The sequence below is a fragment of the Bombina bombina genome, chromosome 3, assembly GCF_027579735.1.
Source record: "Bombina bombina isolate aBomBom1 chromosome 3, aBomBom1.pri, whole genome shotgun sequence".
NCBI classification, from domain to species: Eukaryota; Metazoa; Chordata; class Amphibia; order Anura; family Bombinatoridae; genus Bombina; species Bombina bombina.
The window spans coordinates 1,200,064,437-1,200,079,920 of NC_069501.1; the positions used below are offsets into that span (position 1 = coordinate 1,200,064,437).

Consider the following 15,484-nt stretch of genomic DNA (forward strand, 5'->3'; position numbering starts at 1 on the left):
CCATTTATTATCAATCAACTGTGTTTACTCTTTTTAATTCATAATGACAACAGAAACTACCCAAATGACCCTGATCAAAAGTTTACATACCCCAGTTCTTAATACCGTATATTGTCCCATTTAACATCAATGACAGCTTGAAGTCTTTTGTGGTATTTGTGGATGAGGCTCTTTATATTCTCAGATGGTAAAGCTGCCTATTCTTCCTGGCAAAAAGCCTACAGTTCCTGTAAATTCTCGGGCTGTCTTGCATGAACTGCACGTTTGAGATCTCCCCAGAGTGGCTCAATGATATTGAGGTCAGGAGACTGAGATGGCCACTCCAGAAACTTTACTTTATTCTGCTGTAGCCAATGACAGGTCGACTTGGCCTTGTGTTTAGGATCATCATGTTGGAATGTCCAAGTACGTCCCATGCGCAGCTTCCGGGCTAATGAATGCAAATTTTCCTCCAGTATTTTTTTATTACATGCTGCATTCATCTTGCCATCAATTCTAACCAAATTTCCTGTGCCTTTGTAGCTCACACATCCCCAAAACATCAGCGATCCACCTCCGTGTTTCACAGTAGGAATGGTGTACCTTTCATCATAGGCCTTCTTGACTCCTCTCCAAATGTAGTGTTTATGGTTGTGGCCAAAAAGCTCAATTTTGGTCTCATCACTTCAAATTACTTTGTGCCAGAAGGTTTGAGGCTTGTCTCTGTGCTGTTTGGCATATTGTAAGCAGGATACTTTGTGGCATTTGCATAGTAATGGCTTTCTTCTGGCGACTCAACCATGCAGCCCATCTTCCTTCAAGTGCCTCCTTATTGTGCATCTTGAAACAGCCACACCACATGTTTTCAGAGAGTCCGGTATTTCACCTGAAGTTATTTGTGGGTTTTTCTTTGTATCCCGAACAATTTTCCTGGCAGTTGTGGCTGAAATTTTAGTTGGTCTACCTGACCATGGTTTGGTTTCAACAGAACCCCTCATTTTCCACTGCTGATTGGCATTCTCAATTCCTTGGATATCTTTTTATATCCCTTTTCTGTTTTATACAGTTCAACTACCTTTTCCCACAGATCCTTAGAAAATTCTTTTGCTTTCCCCATGACTCAGAATCCAGAAACGTCAGTGCAGCACTGGATGAAAGATGCAAGGGTCTGTCAGGAGTCCAGAAACTCATTGACCTTTTATACACACACACTAATTACAAGCAAACAGATCACAGGTGAGGATGGTTACCTTTAATAGCCATTCAAACCCCTTTGTGTCAACTTGTGTGCATGTTATCAGGCCAAAATCACCAGGGTATGTAAACTTTTGATCAGGGTCATTTGGGTAGTTTCTGTTGTCATTATGATTTAAAAAGAGTAAACACAGTTGATTGATAATAAATGGCTTCAGCTAAACACTAACCATGAGAGAAAGAAAAGTTTTTGTGTTATCATTCATATTCTCTGAAAACTTGCCAACAAATCATAAATTCTGCCAGGGTACTTAAACTTATGAGAACAACTCTGTATATATAAATATTTATATATATATATATATATATATATATATATATATATATATATATATATATATATATATATATATATATATATATATATACAGCCACCTGGGTTCTTTGCTGCTCCTGAGCTGTCCTACATAAACCTTTCAGCAAAGGAGGATAACAAGAGAAGGAGGCAAATTAAATAATAGACGTAAATTGGAAAGTTGTTTAAAATTGTATATCCTGTCTAAATCATAAATGTCTAATTATGACTTTACTGTCCCTTTAAGGGTGACAAACGTACAGTATTAGTGTCCCTCACATAATAGAAGCTCAGCCTAAATGACGGTCCTGCACCAAAAGCCCTTCACAACAAGTGTTTTGTGAATACAGCAAAATCAGTTGTATAAAAAAAAACTGTAATACATGGTAAAAGTGTTTGAGTAAGCTTAAAGGGATACTAATATAACAATTTTATAACATTCATACAAAAGAAAACATTTTAAAAATGATAAACTATTTTTAGCATGAAAAGCTAATTCCCTCATTTATAGATAGTCTCACACTTAACTTTCATTCTCCCAAAACGACAGCTGCAAACACCTATCAGCACATCCTTTCATTCACTTAACCCTTTAGAATACTTACACTCTCTCCTTACAAATAGCTATATATCACACATCAATAGTATATACTTTTATTTCTTTTTAATTTTGTACTATTTTTGTTTTATTTTCATCTACACACCTCATACCACTAACATGAATCCAAATATGACCATACTGTTATTTGTGTTGACCCTTTTCTCACACCAATTGCGTTCACATCACTACTGCCATAAGCACACACCTCAAACTGGAAAACAAATTATCATACACCATGACCTGCTCTGTTGCTGTAACTTATCTGCTGAGTGCTGGTGGAGAGTTATAAAAAATAACCCTCCTACCCCCACCTCACAAAACTATAAAGTATCCCATTCACTATATGGCAAAACATAAAACTATGTCCAAATTCCTATTCCTTATGTTACTAGCCCTTGCAAATGATGTAGAGTCTAACCCTGGTCCCCCAACAAATTCCATTCCTAGCCTTCCAGCTAAAAAAGGAATCTCCTTTGTGTATTGTAATATCCGCAGCTTACTACCAAAAATCGATGCACTACAAGCTTGGTGTTTACAATACAAGCCCAAAATCATTGTGATCTCTGAATTGTGGCTAACCGCAAAAATACCCGACTCTTCCATTGCACTACATGGGTATTCATGCCATAGAAATGACAGAGCAAAGAGAGGAGGCGGCATTGTAATTTATGTTGACAATTCCACAAAGTACACCCCCTTACAAAAATCTAGCTCTCCTGCCACCTTTGATTTCCTTTCTGGCACAATTGAGATCCCGTGCAGTAAATCAATCATTGTTGCAGGAATCTACCACCCACCTAGCTCCACTGTGCATTCCCTTTCTGACATAGCACATCTCCTTAGTGAAACCACAGCTCAAAACCCAAAAAGTGAAGTTCTGGTTTTTGGAGATTTTAATATTGATTGGCTGAATCCAAAAAATAATAGTTGTGGCTCTGTGTTTAAGTCTTTGCAGCTAACGCAATTAATCTCCTCCCCAACTCGCATAAACATCAAAAGCCATAATCACACCGTGCTCGATTGGATTCTCTCCACCTCTCCCGACTGAATCCAGGAGGCAGGTGTTCTCCCTAACAATTGCAGTGACCACTGCTTAGTGTACTGTGTGTGTAAAATAAAGGCAACTAAAACCTCTCCCAAGGTTAAAATCACCAGGTCCTTCAAAAAATGTAATCTTCAATCATTTCTAAATGACATCAAAAACCTCCCCTGACACAGATTAAACCTAATCCCAGATCTTGACTCTGCAGTTGAATTCTTTCAGTCCGAACTCCTACAAGTTTGGAAATTACATGCCCCGCTGTGTAAGGTGAGAGTAAAAGGAGCACACTTGAATTGGATCACACCTGACCTCATTCAAATGTACCAGTTTCGGGATTCATTGTGGTCAAAGTTCAAGCATGCTGGCTCTATGAACGATCACTGTGTATATAGACAATGGCAAAATATATGCACTAAACAAACAAAATTGGCCAAGGCCCAATATTTCTGTGAAAATCTGAACAATAACATTTCAAACCCTAGAAAGTTTTGGAAACTCATAAATAACTTACAAACTCTACCAATCCACTCCCAACCCTCCACTGTCAATGTGGACAACCAAACCCTGCAACTCCCCTTAAGCAAATGCCTTTAACAATTATTTTGTCGGATGCGCCACTACCCTGATTGACAAACTAATAAATGACACGCATCCTGAAGCTACAAATGTGGATCAGGCCCCACTAAATCAGCAAAGACCCAATATAGAGAAGTTCAATTTTAGACCTGTACCCATCAATGTCATTAAGAAACACCTTAATAACCTAAAAATGAAAAACCAGTCTGGACCTGATCAAATCCCAGCAATGCTGTTGAAGCTTAGTGCACAAGCAATTGCTAAACCTGTCACAACCCTAATTAACAAATCCTTGGTGTCTGGATACATAACCAAACTTTGGAAGACTGCAAGAGTAGTGCCTATCCATAAAAGTGGGGAGATAACCTTGATTTCTAACTATCGCCCAATATCATTACTCACAGTATTGTCAAAAATCTTAGAAAAATGCGTCCATACGCAATTATGTGAATATTACCAACAATCTAACTATCTGACCCCTGATCAATCAGGTTTTCACTCCACTACAACTGCCCTCCTAAAAGTTTGCAATGATATCCAAACTGGAATGGAATAAGGAGACCTAACTGGAGCTATTTTCCTTGATTTTGCAAAGGCCGTTGACACAGTAGACCACAACATACTACTGCTCAAACTAAAAAACGTAGATATTGGTGATCGTCCGCTAACCTGGTTTCGATCATATGTATCGGATTGATCACAATATGTCTACATTTCTGACAGCGACTCCCTCCCTCTCCGAGTCACGTCTGGTGTTCCCCAAGGTTCCATTCTCGCCCCCCTACTATTCACATTATTTATAAATGATCTGCCTAATGTCTGCAAATCCTCAACTGTACACATGTATGCAGATGACATGGTAATCTATGCAAACAATTCCGATCTGCCGCAGCTTGAAGCAGTGCTCCAAGACCAGTTCACAGAGGTAGAAAAGTGGATCTCAAAAAACAAACTCTTCCTAAACACTGACAAAACTGTCACAGTGATCTTTGGAACGGGACCTAAACTACACAAACTACAAAATTTCCATTTATGCAACAAAACAAAATCAAATTGCACACTGAATGCAGTCCACTCTTTTAAATACTTGGGTATGTTGTTAGACCGCAATCTATCTTTTGGCCTCCATATAGAAAAACTGGCATCAAAACTTTATCCAAAAATAGGTGCCCTGTACAGAAACAAATCCTGCCTCAGCCCTACTGTAAAGTAAAAGATTGTACAGCAAATGCTGATGCCAATCGTGGATTATGGGGATGTAGTATATGCACCTGCACCGCAAACTCACCTTAATAAACTTAATACATTGTATAACTCGTTCTGCCGCTTTGTGCTACAATGTAACTACAGGACCCACCATTGTGACATGCTAAAAGAACTAAACTGGCTGTCGCTGGAATCCAGACGCACCCTCCATCTTTCCTGCCTTGTGTTTAAAAGCTTTTCTGGGAAGCTCCCACCCTACCTGAGCAGAATGCTCTCACCGGTTATTCCCACCTCCTATAACCTCCGATCCAGTACCAGCACATTATTTAGCTTGCCTCAATACGAAAAGAAAGCAGCTCGATCCTCCTTTTCCTACAGAGCACCACAATTATGGAATGACCTCCCGCACACTTTCAAACCTTCCCCAAGCCTAATATCCTTTAAGAGATCCCTCTCTACATATCTCAAAACAGAATGCACCTGTCATGGTTGATTATATATTTCCTACCTGTTCTATGTTACATTTTTGTGCATATATTGTGTATTATTATTGTTTTTGTATTTTATTGTACCCATTATATCAATGCAATGTTTTGTGTACCCAGGACATACTTGAAAACGAGAGAAATCTCAATGTATCTTTCCTGGTAAAATATTTTATAAATAAATATTCTCTTCACTAATGAGCTATTTTACAGTCCTGTACAGAAGTAGTTTCTGTTCTTTTGCATTTAAACATTAGCATCAGTATTTTGCTTTTGTCACAGACATAAATCACTTTTAGGAAGTCACATATGTTAGTAGCAGCATCAAAAATGATAAAAGGCTAAAAAAAAAAAAATAACACTAATTGTCAAGTAAAAAAAAATGTTCATGATTTAAATAGGGCATCTAATTTTAAACAACTTTCCAATTTACTTTTATTACCAATTTTGCTTTGTTCTCTTGGTATTTTTAGTTGAAGGCTAAACCTAGGAGGTTCATATACTTATTTCTTAGCCCTTGAAGGCCGCCTCTAATCTGAAAGCATTTTGACAGTTTTTCACCACTAGAGGACGTTAGTTCATGTGTGTCATATAGATAACTGAGCTCAGGCACATGAAGATCCTAGGAGTCAGCACTGATTGGCTAAAAATGCAAGTCTGTCAAAAGAACTGAAATAAGGGGGCAGTTTGCAGATGCATAGATACAAGGTAATCACAGAGGTAAAAAGTATATTCTTATAACAGTGTTAGTTATGCAAACCTGGGGAATGGGTAATAAAGGGATTATCTACCTTTTTAAACAACAACAATTCTGGTGTTTACTGTCCTTTGAGGCTTTTAACTCTCTTTGCCTAATGTCTACCAAGGTTGTTGGATTTTACCCTTGGTCTGATGTCTACCTGCTCCAAGTCATCCAACCAGTACTCTGATCTCTCACTTTCAAAGCTTGAAACATTGTTTGCACATCCACACACATTTGAAAATTTTGACTGCACTAAGAGATGACCTGCAGATTCATCTGTTTTTTCTTTTTTTTACATTATTCCTCAGTTAAAAACATAAAATAAGAGACATCAGGGCACCATAAGCAGCCTTGAGAGAATTATTTTCTGGACAAACCCAGTCCTACCAAATCCTAAGTGACCATTAAGTGTTGAAGACAGCTGCATACAAGGAAGGGACTGTGCCAGAAGCAGACAAACCTTCTAAAACACCCGTTATTTAACAGTAAATCAAAGTTTTAACGCTGAGCTCCCCCAAAACCCTCAATTGAAAAGAGAACTTTATGGTTTGCTTAGCGCGGCCGCACTATACTTTTGACAGCCAAATAATTTAAATTAAGTAATTAGGATAGTGCGACCACACTTTCCTTTTCATGGCATCATTATGTTAGTGCGGTCTACCTTAAAGGTATACTAAACCCATTTTTTTAATTTCACGATTCAGATAGAGCATGAGATTTTAAGCAACTTTCTAATTTACTCCTATTATCAATTTTTCTTTGTTCCTATGCTATCTTGATTTGAAAAAGCAGTACTGTAAGCTTTAGAGCCAGACCATTTTTTGTTCAGCACATGGGTAGCACTTGCTGATTTGTGGCTAAATGTAGCAAACCAATCAGCCAGCTCTACCAAGGTGCTGAACTAAAAAATGTGCCGGCTCCGAACCTTTTATTACTGCTTTTTCAAATCAAGATAACATGAGAACAAAAAAAATTGATAATAGGAGTAAATTTGAAAGTTGCTTAAAATTGCATGCTCTATCTGAATCATGAAAGAAAAAATGAGGGGTTAGTATCCCTTTAAAGGACAAGGTGGTCGACCAGTAGACTGTGTTCGACATTTTGGGCACCCCTTTTTTATATACTGCACATGATAATCAGTATATGAGTCAATATGTCCTATTTTTTATTTTTTTTCAACACATGGGAGTCATTGTTTTTTTCAAACACTTTATCATTCAATTTAGCCCTCTGGTCACCTTACCGAAACCACTAATCTATATAAAGATAAATGACACAATTTTTTTTTAATTCCTTTTGTGGACTTTTTTGACATGTTTTGTGCGTTTCTTACTTTTTTTGAAAATTGTTAAAAAAATACACCATATGATGTGTGTGGGTAACTCACAAAAAGTGAGTGTTTTAATCCTAAAACTACAAAAAAAACTTTAGTAGAGGTGTGAGCAACGCATAAGCAGTGAATGGCTTTAATATTATATCATTCTTAATTTGACCTCTATACTGTATTTTAAACATTTTTTTCACCTATTCCACTTTGCATTCAAGTATATATTAAATTACACTGCATTTATTCTGTTTAGTTTATTTACGGAATACAATAAGAATATATTTCACAATGATGCTATTGAAATGTTTGTTTCTCTGCATTCAGTGAAATAATCATTGCAATATTTTTTATTTTTTTTCTCATTAGGTTATTTTCCTGAACTTATCTGCCAGAAACATAGAAACCTGGCCCAGTTCACTTCTCTTCTAAAGGATACAGCTGTAAGTCAGAGGGCAACAGCAAGGAAATGGTAAACGTGAAAAATATTCTGCTTAACCTCCAGTTTCCCTTGATAGAGCACGGCTATACGTATAAAACATATTTAAACCTTTTTTTCACTAGGAAATTGAGGGCCAGATTACAAATATTGCTCCCACAAAAGCGATATTTGTGCTCAACTGAGTAATACCAGCGCACGCAAATGTGTGCTGGTATTACGGGTTAGTTGCAATGCAAATGCAACTTCGCTCATGAGAATGCGCTTCCATGGGCTCCAATGGGAGCCTTGTTCTCATCATACACAGCACACAACCTATTTACAGCAAAGCTGGTAAGCAGAGCAGCAAATTTAAATATATATATATATATATATATATATATATATATATATATATATACACAAAACCAATTATGAATCTGCCCTCCTGGGTCAACCACCTGAGCCTACACTCAAAGCATATACAGGACAATAAACAGTGAAGTTTTAGGATTTTTCAAAAGTGCCAAGTTTTATTAACGTTTCGGGGATATATCCCTCCTTCTTCAAAACAAACAAATGATGTGAAATACCCTCTTAAATAAGGCAAAACATAAACAGTGATTACCTCCTCCTCTCTGAGAAAGGCGCCAAACGTCAAACATTGTAGACACTGAGAAAATCGCCAAACCGGAAGTGGTATACCACACCACTTCCGGTCCAGCATTACATACATTGAGAACTCACATATTATGTAACAAACACATCAATAACTCAAACAATAACCTTATGTTATGTATATAGATAGCAGTTATAAACCTGTGTTAAAGATGCCATGTCAATACTTGTTGTTATAGGTTCCGGTCTGAGTATCCTTAGCGTAGCCGGAAGTGAGGACTCCAGTGGCAACCTGTGAAGCTCTGGTGAACTCCATGCCCAAGAGGGTTAAGGCAGTGCTGGAAAATAATGGTGGCCACACAAAATACTGGCACTTTGGGCCCAATTTGGACATTTCCACATAGGGGTGTACTCACCTTTGTTGCCAAGGGATTAGACATTAATAGCTGTGTGTTGAGTTATTTTGAGGGGACAGCAAATTTACATTGTTATACAGGCTGTACACTCACTACATTGTAGCAAAGTGTCATTTCTTCAGTTTTGTCACATGAAAAGATATAATAAAATATTTACAAAAATGTGAGGGATGTACTCACTTTTATGGGATACTGAATGCCATAAAATGTTATTGATTACACTACTGCAGCTCCATCAGGGGTTAATTTGTCAGAGAGGTGTCTCATGTAGATATCCCGGGTAACACATTGCTGTATATAGCTAACAGAAGTGCAGAACCAATGTGGGTATTCAAAGGGTATTATTACAGGAAATATGCATGTTCTGTTATTTGTAGGGTCCATTCCAGGGTCTATAGAACTCTGGGGTAGAACCTATGGTGGGTAAACAGATGCATATACCCAATGTCTAAAGGCACCAAGGTACCTACATCAAACTCACCAAGAACTATACATCTGCTGCCCAAAACCCAACTGCACACTGGTCTGACCGTCCCTTCTCAATGGCCTGTCTTATGGCCATCCTGTGGTTCACCATGCGCTCCCTTAGTTTTGTTTGTTGTGAAGAAGGGGAGATATATCCCCGAAACATCAATTAAACATGGCACTTTTGAAAAATCCTGAGACTTCACTGTTTATTGTCCTGTATATGCTTTAAGTGTAAGCTCCGGTGGTTGACCCAGGAGGGCGGATTCATAATTGGTTTTCTATATTTGGCATTTGAAGAGCCCCCACTTGTGACCATATTCAGAATACCTCTCCCAGCCTTTCGGTTTCCTTGCTTTGGATCCTGGAAGTCTGTTTCCGTACACTGGCAGTGAACTTTTTGCTTGGTACTGTACTGGTATTTCCATCACTATTTGGCCCTGATTGCTGTGACTTACATCCTTTAGGAGCATGCAAGAGATATCACCTGAACCAGAGACCAGTGCTATAGATGACACTGTAACCAACATCCAGAAAGCACAACAAGGCCCTGTCTCTTTCTCACAGGAAGATGCGGCTCGGATCCTATTTGCACCTATTCAATGGACTGTGAGACCCCTATTAATTTATATTATACTTTACTTAAACTCAAGAAAAGAGAACTAGATCTTTCTTTACGTGGTAGCTATTTATCAAAATACCAACGTTTAAGCCAGATCTCATGTGGTTTTAGGGTTAAAAATATACCCACATTTGGCAGAGATAATCCGGAGTTTAAAAGAAGGTGGTGTAATATCTTGAATAAATGCTTGTATGACCTGATATTGCTTGTTTTTTAGGGAGTTACTTTATTACTCAATAAGGTGAAAGTGGAAACAAGGGAGTTCGAGGAGTTACATAAACACACTTTAAGTACTGACACCACTGATGATTAGTTACAAAAACTTAATCAGTCAGACAGTTATAGGAATGACCCGATTACTTTCAAAAATAGAAAGTTTCATACAGTTTAAAGTGACTATGAGAAAGAGAGAGTCTATAGGTTGCTGACTAATACTCAGGAAGGGAGATCACAGAGGAAACCACGCAATAGACAAGTTAAGTTTGAAACTATAGATTCTAGTGGAGGTGACACATCGGACTCAGATAGAGACATTTCCTTAACAGGACATAGCAACACTGACACACAAACAGGGTTAAGGTCAAACATATCAGAAGGAAGGAATTATTTTTTAGGGGTCACTACCCGTTCAGGAGGGAGAGCAACAGGCCCACCGTCAAGTATAAGAAGAATCTCACACAGACCCCTCAGGAGGGGCAGGTAAAATTTGACAACAATATAGTCATTAATTTAAGTTCACATAGGCTTACTGTAGGTGAAGAATCTCTTCTCAACAGGGGCTTGTCATTTGTCCCTAGCAGTGACCTGGGTGAACTTGACTTTATGATTGACATGTATAAAATACAAAGGAATTTAAAAATCAAGGAATACTTTCAGTCCACTATGAGTACTCAACCACAAGGTTTTAAAATTATGAAAAAAGATAATCTGTTCGATCCAGTTAACTATAGTGCAGGTACTAAAACCTACAATAGAATTGTACAAAATGACATTTGTGACATGAACAAAGGATTAAAATGGAAGGATAACTTCAAAAGGATTGAAAGACAAGCCATAAAAACACTTACAAATGGCGCATCTTTGACTAGTCACCCTGCTGACAAGGGAGGAGCAATCATGTTACTGAATTATGAATATTATAGACAAGACATTATGAAACAATTAGATGACCAAGGGGCCTACCAAAAATATTTTTTGATCCAACATCTAAATTTAAGGACCAACTGGATACCTTAGTTAGGTTTGGTTTTGAACAAGGTTTTCTCACTGAGAAACTAAAAAAGATTTCATGATTACTAAATATCCCAAAATACCAAATTCCAAAAATCAATAAGTCCCTTAAAGAGCCACCGGGCCACCCTATAGTTTCAGCAAGAGAGTTTATACTTAAACCTGTGGCTCAATTTTTGGATTATTTACTACAACCAGTTGTCAGGGATGACAGATCATATCTACTTGACACAAATGAAGCTATTCAGCTGAGCAGACACATTGCCCTGGTTGCTGCTGCTGTGGCACCTGACCACCCACCCGCCCTTCCGCCCCTCCCCATACCAAAACCACTGACATGTGGTCACGTGATGACCATGTATGGGCCCAATAGAATTTAAAAAAAACATAATTTATGCTTACCTGATAAATTTATTTCTCTTGTGGTGTATCCAGTCCACGGATCATCCATTACTTGTGGTATATTCTCATTCCCAACAGGAAGTTGCAAGAGGACACCCACAGCAGAGCTGTCTATATAGCTCCTCCCCTAACTGCCATATCCAGTCATTCGACCGAAAACAAGCAGAGAAAGGAGAAACCATAGGGTGCAGTGGTGACTGTAGTTTAAAATTAAAAAATACCTGCCTTAAAATGACAGGGCTTGCCGTGGACTGGATACACCACAAGAGAAATAAATTTATCAGGTAAGCATAAATTATGTTTTCTCTTGTAAGGTGTATCCAGTCCATGGATCATCCATTACTTGTGGGATACCAATACCAAAGCTAAAGTACATGGATGAAGGGAGGGACAAGGCAGGTACTTAAACAGAAGGAACCACTGCCTGTAAAACCTTTCTCCCAAAAATAGCCTCCGAAGAAGCAAAAGTATCAAATTTGTAGAATTTTGAAAAAGTATGAAGCGAACACCAAGTCGCCGCCTTGCATATCTGTTCAACAGAAGCCTAATTTTTAAAGGCCCATGTGGAAGCCACAGCTCTAGTAGAATGAGCTGTAATCCTTTCTGGAGGCTGCTGGCCAGCAGTCTCATAGGCTAAGCGGATTATGCTTCTTAGCCAAAAAGAAAGAGAGGTTGCAGAAGCCTTTTGACCTCTCCTCTGTCCAGAGTAGACAACAAACAAAGCAGATGTTTGACGAAAATCTTTAGTAGTTTGTAAGTAAAACTTTAAAGCATGAACCACGTCCAGATTGTGTAATAGACGTTCCTTCTTTGAAGAAGGATTAGAACACAAAGACGGAATAACAATCTCTTGATTGATATTCTTATTAGATACCACATTAGGTAAAAACCCAGGTTTGGTACGCAGAACTACCTTATCTGCATGGAAGATCAGATAAGGAGAATCACATTGTAAAGCAGATAAGTCGGAAACTCTACGAGCCGAGGAAATAGCTACCAAAAAAAGAACTTTCCAAGATAAAAGTTTGATATCTATGGAATGAAGAGGTTCAAACGGAACCCCCTGAAGAACTTTAAGAACCAAATTTAAGCTCCAAGGTGGAGCAACAGGTTTAAACACAGGCTTGATTCTAACTAAAGCCTGACAAAATGTCTGAACGTCTGGGACATCCGCCAGACGTTTGTGCAAAAGAATAGATAGCGCAGAAATCTGTCCCTTTAAGTAACTAGCTGACAATCCTTTCTCCAATCCTTCTTGGAGAAAAGACAATATCCTGGAAATCCTGACCTTACTCCATGAGTAGCCCTTGGATTCACACCAATAAAGATATTTACGCCATATCTTATGATAGATTTTCCTGGTGACAGGCTTTCGTGCCTGAATTAAGGTATCAATGACTGACTCGGAGAAACCACGCTTTGATAAGATCAAGCGTTCAATCTCCAGGCAGTCAGCCTCAGAGAAATTAGATTTGGATGGTTGAAAGGACCTTGAAGTAGAAGGTCCTGTCTCAGCGGCAGAGTCCATGGTGGAAAGGATGACATGTCCACCAGATCTGCATACCAAGTCCTGCGTGGCCACGCAGGCGCTATCAAGATCACCGATGCTCTCTCCTGCTTGATTTTGGCAATCAGACGAGGGAGCAGAGGAAACGGTGGAAACATATAAGCCAGGTTGAAGGACCAAGGCACTGCTAGAGCATCTATCAGCGTTGCCTTGGGGTCCCTGGACCTGGATCCGTAACAAGGAAGCTTGGCGTTCTGGCGAGACGCCATGAGATCCAGTTCTGGTTTGCCCCAACGATGAACCAATTGTGTAAACACCTCCGGATGGAGTTCCCACTCCCTAGGATGAAAAGTCTGTAGACTTAGAAAATCCGCCTCCCAGTTCTCTACACCTGGGATATGGATAGCTGATAGGTGTCAAGAGTGAATCTCGCCCAGCGAATTATCTTTGAGACTTCTAACATCGCTAGGGAACTCCTTGTTCCCCCTTGATGGTTGATGTAAGCCACAGTCGTGATGTTGCCCGACTGAAATCTGATGAACCTCATTGTCGCTAGCTGAGGCCAAGCCTGAAGAGCATTGAATATTGCTCTTAGTTCCAGAATGTTTATTGGAAGGAGTGACTCCTCCTGAGTCCACGATCCCTGAGCCTTCAGGGAGTTCCAGACTGCACCCCAACCTAGAAGGCTGGCATCTGTCGTTACAATTGTCCATTCTGGCCTGCGAAAGGTCATACCTTTGGACAGATGGACCCGAGATAGCCACCAGAGAAGAGAATCCCTGGTCTCTTGATCCAGATTTAGTAGAGGGGACAAATCTGTGTAATCCCCATTCCACTGACTGAGCATGCAGAGTTGCAGCGGTCTGAGATGTAGGGGTGCAAAGGCACTATGTCCATTGCCGCTACCATTAAGCCGATTACTTCCATGCACTGAGCCACCGAAGGGCGAGGAATGGAATAAAGAACACGGCAGGAATTTAGAAGTTTTGATAACCTGGACTCCGTCAGGTAAATTTTCATTTCTACAGAATCTATCAGAGTCCCTAGGAAGGAAACTCTTGTGAGGGGGGATAGAGAACTCTTTTCCTCGTTCACCTTCCACCCATGCGACCTCAGAAATGCCAACACTATGCCCGTATGAGACTTGGCAATTTGGAAGTTTGACGCCTGAATCAGGATATCGTCTAAATAAGGGGCCACTGCTATGCCCCGTGGCCTTAGGACCGCCAGAAGCGACCCCAGAACCTTCGTAAAAATTATTGGGGCTGTAGCTAACCCAAAGGGAAGAGTTACAAACTAGTAATGCCTGTCTAGGAAGGCAAACCTGAGAAACCGATGATGATCTTTGTGTATCGGAATGTGAAGATAAGCATCCTTTAAATCCACTGTAGTCATGTATTGACCCTCCTGGATCATAGGTAGGATGGTACGAATAGTCTCCATCTTGAATGATGGAACTCTGAGGAATTTGTTTAAGATCTTTAGATCCAAAATTGGTCTGAAGGTTCCCTCTTTTTTGGGAACCACAAACAGATTTGAGTAAAATCCCTGTCCCTGTTCCTCCTTTGGAACTGGATGGATCACTCCCATAACTAGGAGGTCTTGTACACAGTGTAAGAATGCCTCTCTCTTTATCTGGTTTGCAGATAATTGTGAAAGGTGAAATGTCCATTTTGGGGGGAAGCCTTGAAGTCCAGAAGATATCCCTGGGATATAATTTCCAACGCCCAGGGATCCTGGACATCTCTTGACCACGCCTGGGCGAAGAGCGAAAGTCTGCCCCCTACTAGATCCGTTACCGGATAGGGGGCCGTTCCTTCATAGGGCTCTGAGCGCCTGGATAGCAAAACCAGAATTCTTAGCCGTTAGTTTAGTCAAATGAACAATGGCATCAGAAACAAAAGAATTGGCTAGCTTAAGTGCTCTAAGCTTGTCAAGTATGTCATCCAATGGAGTCGCTACCTGTAAAGCCTCTTCCAGAGACTCAAACCAGAACGCCGCAGCAGCAGTGACAGGCGCAATGCATGCAAGGGGCTGTAGGATAAAACCTTGTTGAATAAACATTTTCTTAAGGTAACCCTCTAACTTTTTATCCATTGGATCTAAAAAAGCACAACTGTCCTCGACAGGGATAGTAGTACGCTTTGCTAGAGTAGAAACTGCTCCCTCCACCTAAGGAACTGTCTGCCATAAGTCCCGTGTGGTGGCGTCTATTGGAAACATTTTTCTAAAAATAGGAGGGGGAGAGAACGGCACACCTGGTCTATCCCATTCCTTAGTAATAATTTCTGTAAACCTTTTA

The 15,484-nt window shown here is 39.7% G+C and overlaps 1 protein-coding gene across 1 annotated transcript in view; it reads right to left on the bottom strand.

The window, feature by feature from the left end:
* Positions 1–15,484, bottom strand: part of TMEM135 (transmembrane protein 135) — an 898,466-nt gene that overhangs the window by 557,859 nt on the left and 325,123 nt on the right. The gene's annotated exons all lie outside the window — the stretch shown is intronic.